The following is a 12,811-nucleotide window of genomic DNA, read 5'->3' as shown; positions in this document are numbered from 1 at the left end:
AAGTGATTCAACACTTATGACGGAGATCGGTTCTGCAATAATGTCAAGATCAGGCATGTCCAGTACTTTTTGAAGCCTTAGCTTGTTCCCAGATTCATAAATCTGCCTGATCGAGACATGGTATTGGGCTCCGGACAGCTGGCGATACTTCCCGAATCTATCCTCAAGGCAATCTGTTTGAAATTTTCCAAGGAGCACATACCGAAATCCCAGCTCTTCCAGGCAGTATAAAGCGGTCTCATGCAGAGCGTGGCTCGTGTGGCCAAAAGCCATGTGAGTTTCTTTCGTCAGGTGGCCAGCATCGTGTCTGAGGCTAGCCCAGTAGTCTAGCCACTCTGGTATTTTCCTCAAAAATTCAAGCTGTGGACATGTTGTTGACGCAATCGGAGACTGCATTTCATCACGCAGGCGTTCACCTTTTCTTGGCGTCTTTACATTCACTATTCGCCACCATGTAAAAATGGTGTTTATGAAATCTGCTGTTCCTTTAGCATGTTGTACAGCGGAACATTGCAGTGCAGCTGCTGTCAATTCATTAAAAATCCTGAGAGCAAGCTTAACGTTCTGGCGCTCCATAGTTGATGGGTTCAGTGCTTTCAGTGAGAGTGTTGGTGCCAGCTTTAAAAGGTTATTTTGCTCAGCATCATGCAGATCACACAAAGATTTAAATGATGCCGTAAGAATAGGTGGCTTTGGGTCATTGCTGCTTGGATCAGGGTAATATATACACTTTCCACTGTTTCTCTGGTTTAGCCAATTGTTCCTAATTGACTTCAAAAGGTGCACAGGGTCCAAAATGAAAAACAGTGAACGAGAGGAATCAGCTGGGTGTGTGTAAACTATACTGGCTTTGGGGAGGGGGGGCTAGCAAAAAATGTCATGGCTTTCCGAGTGATAGCATTGTTGTCTGAAACAACAGCTAGTACCTTAAATCCAAGTGACTCAAGGTCAGTAATGAGCTTGTGCAAAAATAGATGCAGTGCTTTTGCCTCTATCTGTGCGACTGGCAAAATGTTAACAACATCCTTGTTGCTTGACAAAAGGCTTTGTAGCATGAACACATATGATGTTTTAGCCGGATCGGAACTATTGGCTGCGGCCCCTGTACAAAGCCTGCTTTGTACTCAAAATAGGTTTGAAGATGGATCTCATCCATCATTAATGTAACAGTGCGCTCATGCTCGGCCATTGCTTGCAATACAGTTTTAGCATAGTTCAAGAAACAAGGATCTTGCTGTTCAAGTGCTGGATTCATGTGATATGACGAACACAGTCGTCGAATAGTGTCTGGGTGCGGCAGCTTAATTTTAAGCGAGCTTCTGATGAACCTGTATGCATGTGGAGAAATGGTATACAGCATACCTGAAAACACGAGTACATCTGGTGGATATCGAGGCACATTTTTCAAAACAAGCTCGACTTGGCTTCGCACAAATTTCAGTACCTGTAAGTTCCATCCCTGATGTTCTTGGAGCTCATAATTCTTGCTCACCTCATCCAGGAGCATTAGCACAGTTGCGAGAACCTGGTGTTCCTTCTCGCTGCCACTAGCACAACTCTGCAGCTTTTCAACAGACTGCAGCACTTTATCAAGCTCCCTTAAATCCTTCATTTGTGACGGCACACATTCGTCTCCAAGATTGTGGAGACGGGACCCTCCGAGAAACACCTGAACAGACAGGTCGTCTAAAACCACCACTGATGAACGCACTGCGGGAGCGTGGTCGAGGGAGAGCTTCAGGAACAAAACCTTTGCCTGCGTAGTGACCACAGTCCAGAAGCCAGAAGTCTTAAGCTTCGGAAGGGCAGAACACAGCTCCCCAAAACTGCAAATTTTGTTCCTGCAATCTTCTTCCTCTTGAGCAGCAACAGAAAGCTCTATCGCTTTTCGCAGTGACGCTGCCTCGAGTCAGGCCTTCTTTTCTGCAGGAGCTTCTCGCGAAGATGGTGGCTGAGAGAGATATTTCGGGCAGCCGGGAAACACACTCGGGACAGCAGCTGGCTTCAGGCGGACACGCTGCAGCGGAACTTCGATAACGTTTCCAGTGTTCTCGTCCGTGTACGTTGCAAACCTGACGAAGTCACTCGTTTGAAACTGTTTTTCACACACCTAAAAACAAAGTAAAATCACAAGTCCATTAGGTTTGGGCGACAGGCTTACAAAATTCGGCAAGCGAAATAACTGGGAAATAAAACTCCGCAAGCGAAGTAATAAGAAAGTGAAGAAAAAGTCCCCTCTCCGAAGCAAGCCATAAAACAAATGTCGTGTGAAGCACAAAACCAAGGAAAAAGAGCAGCGCAAAAGCATGCAACCACAAGAGAAGAAAGGACAAGACACGGCACAAAACGCGAAAACAGCGCTCGTGTCTTGTCCTTTCTTGCGTGGTTGCATGCTTTTGCGCTGCTCCTTTTCCTTGGTTCAAAATTCACTAACTAGGCTAAAAAGAAGTTTTACTGAAGCAAAAAGTTTAAGGCAAGCATCCTGAAAAACAGCACCAAAAGCGACGCTTACCACAGTGTGCTTGGTTGGCACAAAATCTTCGCGAGAAATAGCCTTTTTGCATGCTGCCCTTTGCGTCTCGTCGGCAGGAAACTTGTAGACGCGGACACTCGGACCACCATCATAATTTGATCTGCAGCCTGGGGCGCAGCAGCAGCCAGGCATTTCAGAACTGAGGCTACGCAGGTTCAAACACGCAAACGAAGCCTCTGCAGATGAAAAAGCTTGCACAGTTCTTGAGCTCTTCCGTGAAAACGCGACACATTCACGTCAGCTAGCACCATGACCATGTGCGTACTGGTTGTCTCAGTGTTCCCAACCAACTTAGGATGCGGACTGGCATTAGCTTTCAAGCGCAAGTATAGTTTGATATTAAACATTGTTAAAGCCGCAGTTGACAGCAAGGATGCAAGGCTTAACACGACATTTATTTTTGCAATATTTCAAACTATAAACTCGTTAATATAAGCGTGGCAAAAATAAGAAAGAGCTTTCTTGAGTTTTATTTGAAGCGACAAGAAAATAGCCAAGTTCGAGCCAAGCCAGGATAATTCCAAATCCGATCGAGGGAACAGAATTTCTCCGCTTAGTCAGTTTTCTCCCAGATGGCGCCACGTCAACCTGCTGCGCGCTGCATCTCTTAGCAGTGACGTAGACGCTTGGCGAGGAGGTCATGCGGGGGCCTTGTAAAGTTATCTAGGTGGTATTGAGTGGAGTGCTCCGGAATAATTTCGACCACCTGGGGATCTTTAACGTGCACTGAAATCGCACAGCACAAGGGCGCCTTACCGTTTTGCCTCCATAAAAACGCAGCCGCCGCGGTCAGGTTCAAACCCGGGAACTCCAGATCAACCTTTGCGTTTCGCGCCATCGAAACGTGGCCGCCTCGGTCTGCCTATTACTCCAGTGCCGCGTTTCTACCACAGCGCGACAGCGCACATCTGTCCGTACTGCCATCTATTGCTCCAGTGCGATGTTTCTACCACGCCGTTGGCAACACCAACGCATGCAGCACACATCTCTGCCACTACTGCCATGTAGCTGAAAGTACGATTTAGGTGACACTGACCCAGGGAGCCAGTTTTATGCGCGTTTGCTTTCCATTCATGACTATCTCAGAGGCTACACGTCCACTTACGGATTTTTTGAGGTAGGAGGGTCGTAGCTCTTTTTGCGCACGGGTGGAATTTGGTGAAGACACCGACATGCCATGCAAAGCACGAGGGTGTGGTAGGTAACTGCGAGGCATGACCGGGTGCGGTCGCAGTATAGTACTCTCGCGCAGTGACCAGTGAAGCTTATCTGTTCGCGCCGCCACGGTTTCCAAACCCAGTCGCCGAAATATTTGTTTTATTTCTGCAGCTATCTGAAAGAAATGATGGTACAAAGGTCGGAGCTTCAGAGACCCATGGGCTTTTTCAGGATTCCTAATGAAGTTGTGCTGTTGCACTAAAATATAAAAATTTATTTTATAGGACTTATGTGGCATCGCAAACAAAATGCTGCCAATTCTTATCAGCTCTGCAAATAACTTTGATCAGTGTCTAGAGTATACCGTCTAATGACGGCGTTTTCAGCATGAAAGTCCGAGGCTTCTCAAAAGCAGGCTGTGTCGCTTCGTAAAATAAGGTTGGCTGAGTTAACAGCGTAGCCATCTGCCACACCGCTGTACAGCTCGGAGCGAATAATAGAAATCTAGAACATTGTAACAAAGTCTGGAGGACTTATTTATTCGCCCGAAAATGCTGTTTTTATTGTCGCTTATTATTCATCATTACGGTTGCTGATTATAGACGATCTATCGGTAGGGGCTCTTGTGTAATAGTAATCTTGAAGAGAGCTGAGCTAATCTCTTCAGCTGTTTGTAATCCATGGAATGTAGATAGCTTTAAGTGATCTAGAATGCCACCTATGCAAGATTACTGTCATTCGCAAACAACAATATGCTATTTTCCGCAAATATTTTCGATTACTCGCATCAGCACCTACCGCCGAAACAAAGTGTTCATTCTCTCGTCCCCTTAGCCAGAAAACACATTTCAACCCATCAAGCAACAGCGGAGCCCACGGGACAAGGCTCATGCAGTATGGTAGTTAATTGAGATCCAAATTTTATACCGAAGCACTGAAATTCTTCATCACTTTAAAATACCTTGTTTAGGTGGTACTATGGGCTAGTCCGAGCACCATGCATTTTTTGGGCTTCAGTATCATCTCGACTGCCACTAAAACCCAAGGTTTTATTTTCAGTAGTGCAATCATCTTTTCATTCTTGTTTTAGTATTGTGGTTCCCAAACTGTTAAAAAAAAGTTGCAAATGAATGAATGGAAAACTCTATTGGTTCCTTTAGGAAGTAGTAGCGGTAGAGGACGAAGTCTTCGTCTTGAAGCTTGGGTCCTCCTTGGCCGTGGGTGGGCCCCTAGTCCAGGGCTCCACTGAGTCGGGCCACCTCGCTTGCGTGTGCTATGAGGGCCCTTTGGACCCCTAGCTCGCAGCTGGTGAGCCGGCTCTCCCATTGCTCCGCACTTGGTGTTTTGTGTTTGTGTAAAGCTTGATTTCTTCCGCACTCCCATGTGACATGATATAGTGTTGGTTTTGCTCCGCACCACGGGCAGTTGGCGCTATACTGTGTTGGGAACATCTTGTTTAATATGTATAAGTTTGGGAAGGAGCCTGTTTAGAGTCTTCGCCATCCTGTGGCTTCCTCCTTGGATAATGCTTTATGTGGTGGGGGGTATTGGAATCTTAGCCCCTCATACGTTTAATAATTCCGAATAGCTGTCCCCGCAATTAATCTGGGTCCCCTCCGGGGTTAATGACGTTCCTGCTCGGCTGGTCATTCCTCGAGCTAGGTTGTCTGCCCCTTCGTTGCCCCTGATCCCTGCGTGACTCGGTATCCAGATTATGTTGTGTATTGGTCGTCCCTCAGGGAGCAGAGCTCTACTGAGGATCTTGAGTGCCGTGCTGCTAATTCTGCCTCTAGTATAGTTCCGGCACGCCTCTTGTGAATCCGTTAAGATGTTAAGGGATCTCCGTGTCCTATATCCTTCATTCGCTGCCAGGGCGACAGCAATCTCCTCTGCCTCCGTTATGTTAGATACTTCGGCTGTGAGGCTTGTGATGTGTTCTCCGTGGTAATTTACAATTACTGCTACCGCGCTATTTTTGTGTGTTTGGTGGTATAGGGAGGCATCAGTGTAGACTGTGTTGTCCCGACGCCCCATGTTCCTCTCATAAAATGCTGCCCTAACATGTCTCCTGTTAGCATGGAGGTTTGGATCCATGTTTCGGGGGATAGGTTGTATGCATAGCTTCTTTCTTAGCGGGTCTGTTATTGCGGCCCTGCCATTTTGTGGCTTTTCTATTTCCCGACCTAGCTTTGTCAGGAGCGCCCTTCCAGTCGTTGTGTTGCTACGTCTTCATATTTGTGCCTTCAGCTGGTATTCTCTTAATTCTTCGAAGGTGTTGCTGATTCCGAGTTGCATGAGCTTGTCGTTGGATGTATTTCTTGGGAGATGAAGAGCTGTTTTGTAAGCCTTGTAAGTCGCTTGCTCCTTCTCTGCTTTGATAGTCACATGGTACGGTATTGAATATGTTACCCGGCTGACCACTAGGCTGTTGACAAGCCTGAGTGTGTCCTCCTCCTTCATGCCATACCTCTTGTGCGCTACTCTGCTGATCATCCAGCCTACTTGTCCTGCCGCTTTGCTTAGCAGGCTGAGTGTATGACTGCACTTCCGGCTTCCTTGCAGCCACATGCCGAGGATTCTGATCATCTTTTGTTCCGGGATGTTCTGGCCCTCTAGTTTTATTTCGAGTGGAGCATCCGTTGGGTGCCTACCCACTCTTAGGAGCTCAGATTTTTCCGTGGAGCATTTAAGTCCTCTTTGTTTTGTGTTTTCTTCAATGCAGGTGGCAGCCTCTTGTAGCGCCTCCTGCTTTTCCCCCAGTGAGCCTTGGGTGGTCCAGATGGTGATATCGTCTGCGTGCATTGCATGACTAATCCCCTGGACTTGGCTGAGTTTCTTGGCGAGGTTGAGCATCGCTATGTTAAAGAGTATTGGCGAGATTACTGAGCCTTGCGGAGTGCCCTTGCATGGCGTTTGAAAGGTGTCACTCCGCAGGTCTCCTAGGCCTACCGTCGCTGTTCTGTCCGTGAGGAAGCTTCTAATGTAGTCATGAACCTTCTTCCCGCAGTTGGTGGTGTTAAGTCCTTCCATAATGGCGGCATGGGATACGTTGTCAAAGGCCCCTTTAATATCGATGGCCATGACAACGTTCTCCCCGTTCTTTGGCATTGTTTCGAGTACCTCTTCTATTAGTTGTAGCAAGATGTCTTAAAGAACATTTTACAAGTCTCGCGGTAAGAACATAACTTGCAAAAGCGAGCACTTAACTTACCGGCACCTCCACAAACTTCCGTATGATCGGCGGAGGATAAGTAAATCATTCTCTAAAGTATCATAATAGCAGTTTATTGCCATGGAGATGTACTACTTGGGAGAAAAGTTTCCAGGACGCGAGTTCTAGTAAAAACGTTTATTGCAGCTCCACCTGGCTACCCAGTCGCCTGATATCGCATGAAGGCATTAAAGACCTCAATGTTCCTTCCTCTTTTCACAGTATCAGGAGACTGGGCAGCGAGGTGGAGCTTCCATAAACGTTTTTACTACAACTGGCGTCCTGGAAACTTCCGTCCCCTGCAGTACATTATAATACCTTCCGGCTTCAGCATTACTGCTTGTGAGTGATTCAGCACTTAACAGTATTTCGTATTTTTTAACCGTAGTGAAAACCTTTACAGGGACTCTTTAATTTCAACCATTAATATCATAGATTTAGCATATTGCTTTTGCTTGTCTCTGTCAGTCTTGTGCCTTTTTCTCAGCAATAACATTAGGTTTCGGTTGATCATCTTTTCTGTGGAAAACAAGCAGGATAGTATTCCCCTTCACCGTGAAATTCGGGCAAAAATGTTGTAAACCTTTGTGTGTGGTAGGTGGCGTTGATCTTGCAAGGGCGCCATTGAAGACCAGCGTATCACGCTAAGAGCTTCATTCAAAGCTAGTAACCTCTTCTCGCTAAATATTGTGGTGTCATGCGAAGCGCATGTGACGTCACATTGATAGCGCGTCACTCAGCGCTATATAAGCGCTGCGCTTCGCGGGCGTAGCGCATTATCGGCTCGGCACGGGCGTGCCAACAAGGCGCCTACGTTGCTCGTCACCCTGGCTCTGTCTCATTGCTCTCGGCTACCATATGCTAGCGACGAGGGCGGGACCACAATGCCCTTGGGTTGCAAGAAACCACTAGTAGCGGTCCCGGAGTTTGCTGCGAGGAGAGTGGCACGATGGCGATGAGTGGAAGGTTCCATCAGTTCATCGAGGACGGTGACGAAGATTTCGAGTCCTAGTGGAGAGATTCGACCACTTCTTGAAAGCCTCTAAGGTGAGCGACGACTTGAAGGTGTCAGTGTTCATGACGGCATTAGGGAAGAATGTCTAGAAGACTAAAAATTTTGCTGGAACCGGAGAAGCCGGAAAGCAAGACATACGCACAGCTGGTGCATACCCTGCGGGAGCAGTATGTACCAAACCCTCTGTAATTGCAAAGCAGTTCACATTTAACCGGCGTTTCCTGCAAGACAGCGAAAGAGTGTCAGCGTTCGCGGTAGAGTTGAAGCGGTTGGCAGCATCCTGCGACTTCAGAAAATATCTGTACGGAGCTCTTCGCGACCGTTTCGTGGCCGGGCTCTGTGACAAAGACACGAAAGCGGAGTTGCTGAAGGAGATCAAGCTAATGGTTAAAACTGCCTGCGATATCGCGAAGAGTATCGAGTTGGCAGGAAAGTAAAGCCAGAATTTTCAGCCCAACTTGGGGCAAAGGATCGTCAGCGCTCTTCACCGAAAGCGAGACGGCGGGAAACGCCCACCGCGTAGTCGAGAAGAAACTTCCACGGTGCCGGGTGGGGGCAAGGGCGGTGAAATCGCTGGATTGTTTTCGATGCGGCTCAGGGCATGAAAAGGCCACATGCAAATTTCGGAAGTATCGTTGCCGGTTTTGTAACCGTGTTGGACACTTAGCGAAGATGTGCAGGGACAGAAGTGGAGGCTCTGCGAACGCTATAGTTGACGACGGCGATAAGGGTGAACTGGTGCTGCACAATAATCATTCATGCGAAGGGCGCACTGAACCTTACGAAATTTTTCTGAAGGTTGAGCAGAAAAATGTTGGCATGCCGATTGACACGGAGGCGTCTGTATTAGCTGTACCAGAAGCACTGTACAATAAATACTGGCTCACCCTACCCAAAGAGTCATGCAGTCTAAAGCTGAAAACTTACGGAGGCACTCCGCTGCCGGTAACGAGGAAGCTAACCGTTTCGGTAGAGCACAACGGTCAGCACAAGCAGCTTCCGTTAATTGTCGGGAAGACAAAAAAGAATACCAACACTGTGCTGTTGGGACGTGACTGGCTGGCGGCACTTAAGTTAGACTGGTCTACTATGCATGGGGTTCGCCTGGACAAAGTGTCGGCGTTGCTTGAAAAGCACGCCCAGATTTTGAGCCTACCCTAGGCCTCATCAAGAACTGCGCCATTAAATTGTTGCTGAAAGATGATAGTACACCAGCCTTTTGTAAAGCGCTATCGGTGCCATTTGCGATTAGGGAAGCAGTGTCTTCAGAATTGCAGAATCTCGTGAAGGCAGGAGTGTTAGTACCTGTTAAGGAGAATGAGTCGTGCCTAAACCGAACAACCAGATCAGGGTGTGTGCGGACTTCAAAGTGACGCTAAATCCATGCCTAAGAACGAACTACTACCCCCTTCCCCTTATGGAGGATCTGTTTGTAAAAATGGCAGGGTGTAAATATTTTACGGTGCTTGCAAATCTACTGCATATCAGCAGCTGGAGTTGCATCCGCAGGCGCAGTCGCTAGTCGTCGCTCAGCGCTATCCAAGCGCTGCATTCCGCGGGCGTAGCGCATTCTCGGCTTGACACGGGCGTGCCAAAAAAGCGTCTCGTTGCTCGGCGACCTGGCTCTGCCTCATCGCACTCGGCTACAACAGATATCTCCTCCGCTAAACGTTTGGTGATGGACTACCTATTCGCATCGATCACAATTTTAAAGTAGAGAGCGTATGAATAGGGCCTGCAAACTTTAATGTAAGAATCACCGGTAATATTTCTCCTCGTCGCTGTTCTGTCGTACGACAGGGGAGGATATGCTAGCGACTTGCTCACCTGATTAGAGAAACGGGCACAGACTGCTGCTGAAAACTGTCACACAGCAATGAACAGCATCCTTATTTATATATTCAGCTGGTCATGCGATACTACCTCAACATATTTCTTTTTCTTGCGGCCACTCATAAAAGCGGCAGAGTTTTGTGTCGCGATGACCAAGGTACTTGCCTAGTTTTGCACTGACCCCAACAAAAGTGTACCCGTTTACCAGTTGCCTATCTAGAGCAATGGGAGGCCAGGCCGTGCGGCCTGCTTCATGCCCCTCAGGGTTCACAAATTGCCAGAACCTGTGCATTTTCTTCATGCCGCCATATCTAAAACACATATTTGCTTTCCGGAATATAAATTCAATACTATCATACAATGGCTGAATTTAAAGGAGTATAGAAACCTAATTTGAGTTGCATTTTTCTTCTCTGTAATGATACACAACATATCGCTGCAGATCATTGTAGTGTTCATTCTTCAAAGCTGGCAGCATGCCCGCTTTCACGCTTTGTTTGCAAGACGTGACCACAATTATCTCGAGTGATAGCATCGAGGCGAGCCGATTCTATGTTGTTCCAGAATGTTGTAGTAACTTTGCACGCAGTATCTCAAACGTTCGCTATCAGCTCTAAGTTGAGCACGGCCGAGAGCCGCGGGCATTGTGTTCGACGACCGCCGTGCACGATTGTTGCTACGCCGCTGCCGAATCACTCAGTTCTTCGTGGGCGCAGGTCAGCCTAATAAAGGGTTTCGTTTGGAAACCCTTTTCGCTCTTTTCCTGTACGCCGGACTGCCATCACTACTCCGTGACAATATTAGAATACATTAGAAACCATATGGTATTTATCTACTGTCTCTAAAAAAAATTAAATGTATTCTTTCATATTGTTTCGTTACATCATTTTGACCGATGGCTATGAGCTAAATGTGGTTTTAGTTCACGTGAGGTATGAAAATATGTGCAACTATCGTTCACAGCTATATCGTTCGGATGTTGAAACAGAAACAGCATCAATAATAAATTATATTATAAATTATTCAGCGGTCGCACAGGAATACCAGGGTGTGATTTCTGCATATTGATACCTAACGCGTCTATTCAAAAAAGAAAAAAAGAATGGAAAACTTTTCGCATCTATAGTTCTTGACGTTAACTATGCCAGCGTGTACTGAAGCACCGCCTTTACTAAGTGTGTGATGTAAATTCTAGAAAGAAAATTATTATCGACATGGCTAGCATCTCAGAAAGAGTGTATATTATGTGTCAGCTCCTTGAGGTTTGCTAAGCTTCTTCCCGAACACACGTTGCAGTCTGCGGCACCTACTGCGTGCAGTAGTCAAGCAGTGATCACCAAATACTAAAAACTGAAATTACACAATAGCCAATGGATTCCAATTTTGGTGATTGTTACGACTTGCTATGTTCGTCTAATGAGGTTTATTTCCGCGCGAACGTTTCCTTCAGAGTATAGCAACTGCAGTGGGATATCCCTGTTTGCAGGGCAATGAGCTGTTTGGGGTACACAGCGGTGATGCATATTGCACGCTTTGCTATCAGATGGCACATGCAGGGCTATCAGCCATACCGATTAATAAAGAGTAATGGTAGGTTAAAATCACACACTAAACCTGTACAGAGTGAATAAGGTGATAGAGTGGAAGATGTTATCATCATGAGCTCATTACATGCATAAATAAAAGCGGTGCCAAGAGTGATTTATTCCTCTTGCAACAAAACGTTTTTAAGAGCGTTAGCTAAGCTCTTACTCATCACGTTTCTCAATTTCTTGGGGTCTGCTACTACCTATAGGCGTGAAATTTTCTAAGTCCGAGGAATTCAAGGTGGCGGCAATCATAGTAAGTCGATACAGCAACCCAATTTGCGATTGATTGGGGACGTTATTAATATATCTAATTGGTGATTGATTGGTGGCGTCACTGATATACTCAATTGGTGATTGATAGGTGAGGTCACTTAGAATCCAAGATGTCATATTCGTATTCCCATTGGTGCACCTCACTTTAATCTAATTCATATCAATTCTAGTAAACCAAAAAGCTAACGCTCGTTACTTCAAACTCTTCCAGACGGTGGCGGTAACGTAGTCGTTCGCCTGTGTGGCTATTTTTGTTTTTCTTGCAGCCCTTATACACTGAAGCAAGTGCCGTAGCTTCGCTGGGAATATTAAGCGGTTGCTACGCAGCCACGTCCATTGTCGTGCAGTTGGCTCATGGCTTGCTCGATATTGAATCAATGACGTCAGTAATCACGCTCTCAAGGTTACAATAGTAACAAAGCAAAGGGTAAATAAATTACTTCATCTAGTATCGAGCAAGCCATGAGCCACCAACAAACCACCGGTCGCGGATGTGTAGCAACTGCATAATCTGCTCCACGAAGGTCTCGGTAATAATATATTTCAATATTAATATACCTTGTAATATATATATATATATATATATATATATATATATATATATATATATATATATATATATATATATATATATATATATATATGTAAGTGCAGTATTACGACAAACGCGACTGTTCGTTTTATAGGTTTATTGTGCCAACAGTTTCGGGAATGGTATTCCCTTCGTCAGGGCAGGCTTACAATGAAACAGACTTGTCAATATAAGGACACAAAGCGGGCGAGGATGTATAAACTCCGCCCTCAAAGCAAACTTGAGAGTGAGGGCAAGGGGCCGTATAATGGACCGCGCAGCAGCTCTCACAGGGGCAGTGGCTAAATTAAACACAGAAAAAACGCAGAGCAAAACGGGGAGGTGGAAATAGTAAAGGAGTAGAAAAGTCAACGAATTTGAACAGCGATAGAAAAGGGAAAGGAGCGTTAAACACGGCTCTCGGCGCACGGAAGGCCGCACTCCCCCCCCCCCCCCCCCCCCCCCCCCCCCCTCTACGACACCCCCGCAAGACGCCGCCGAGTCCGCGCCGCCGGCCCGTATCAGGTATCCTGAGACGCTTGCCGGGGACGCGCACGAGAGACACTTGTTGCGCGCCGCAGCGGCAACCTGCAGTGGTGTCGTATGCGTATCTTTGCTTCTTTTCTTC

The 12,811-nt window shown here is 46.6% G+C and overlaps 1 pseudogene; it reads left to right on the top strand.

Moving 5' to 3' along the window:
- The first annotated feature begins 7,851 nt into the window (after positions 1-7,851).
- LOC144120014 (uncharacterized) lies at positions 7,852-8,522 on the top strand (annotated as a pseudogene).
- Positions 8,523-12,811: the final 4,289 nt, after the last annotated feature.

This window comes from Amblyomma americanum, chromosome 2 (genome assembly GCF_052857255.1).
Source record: "Amblyomma americanum isolate KBUSLIRL-KWMA chromosome 2, ASM5285725v1, whole genome shotgun sequence".
Classification (NCBI taxonomy): domain Eukaryota; kingdom Metazoa; phylum Arthropoda; class Arachnida; order Ixodida; family Ixodidae; genus Amblyomma; species Amblyomma americanum.
This window is presented reverse-complemented; position numbering and strand designations above follow the sequence as displayed.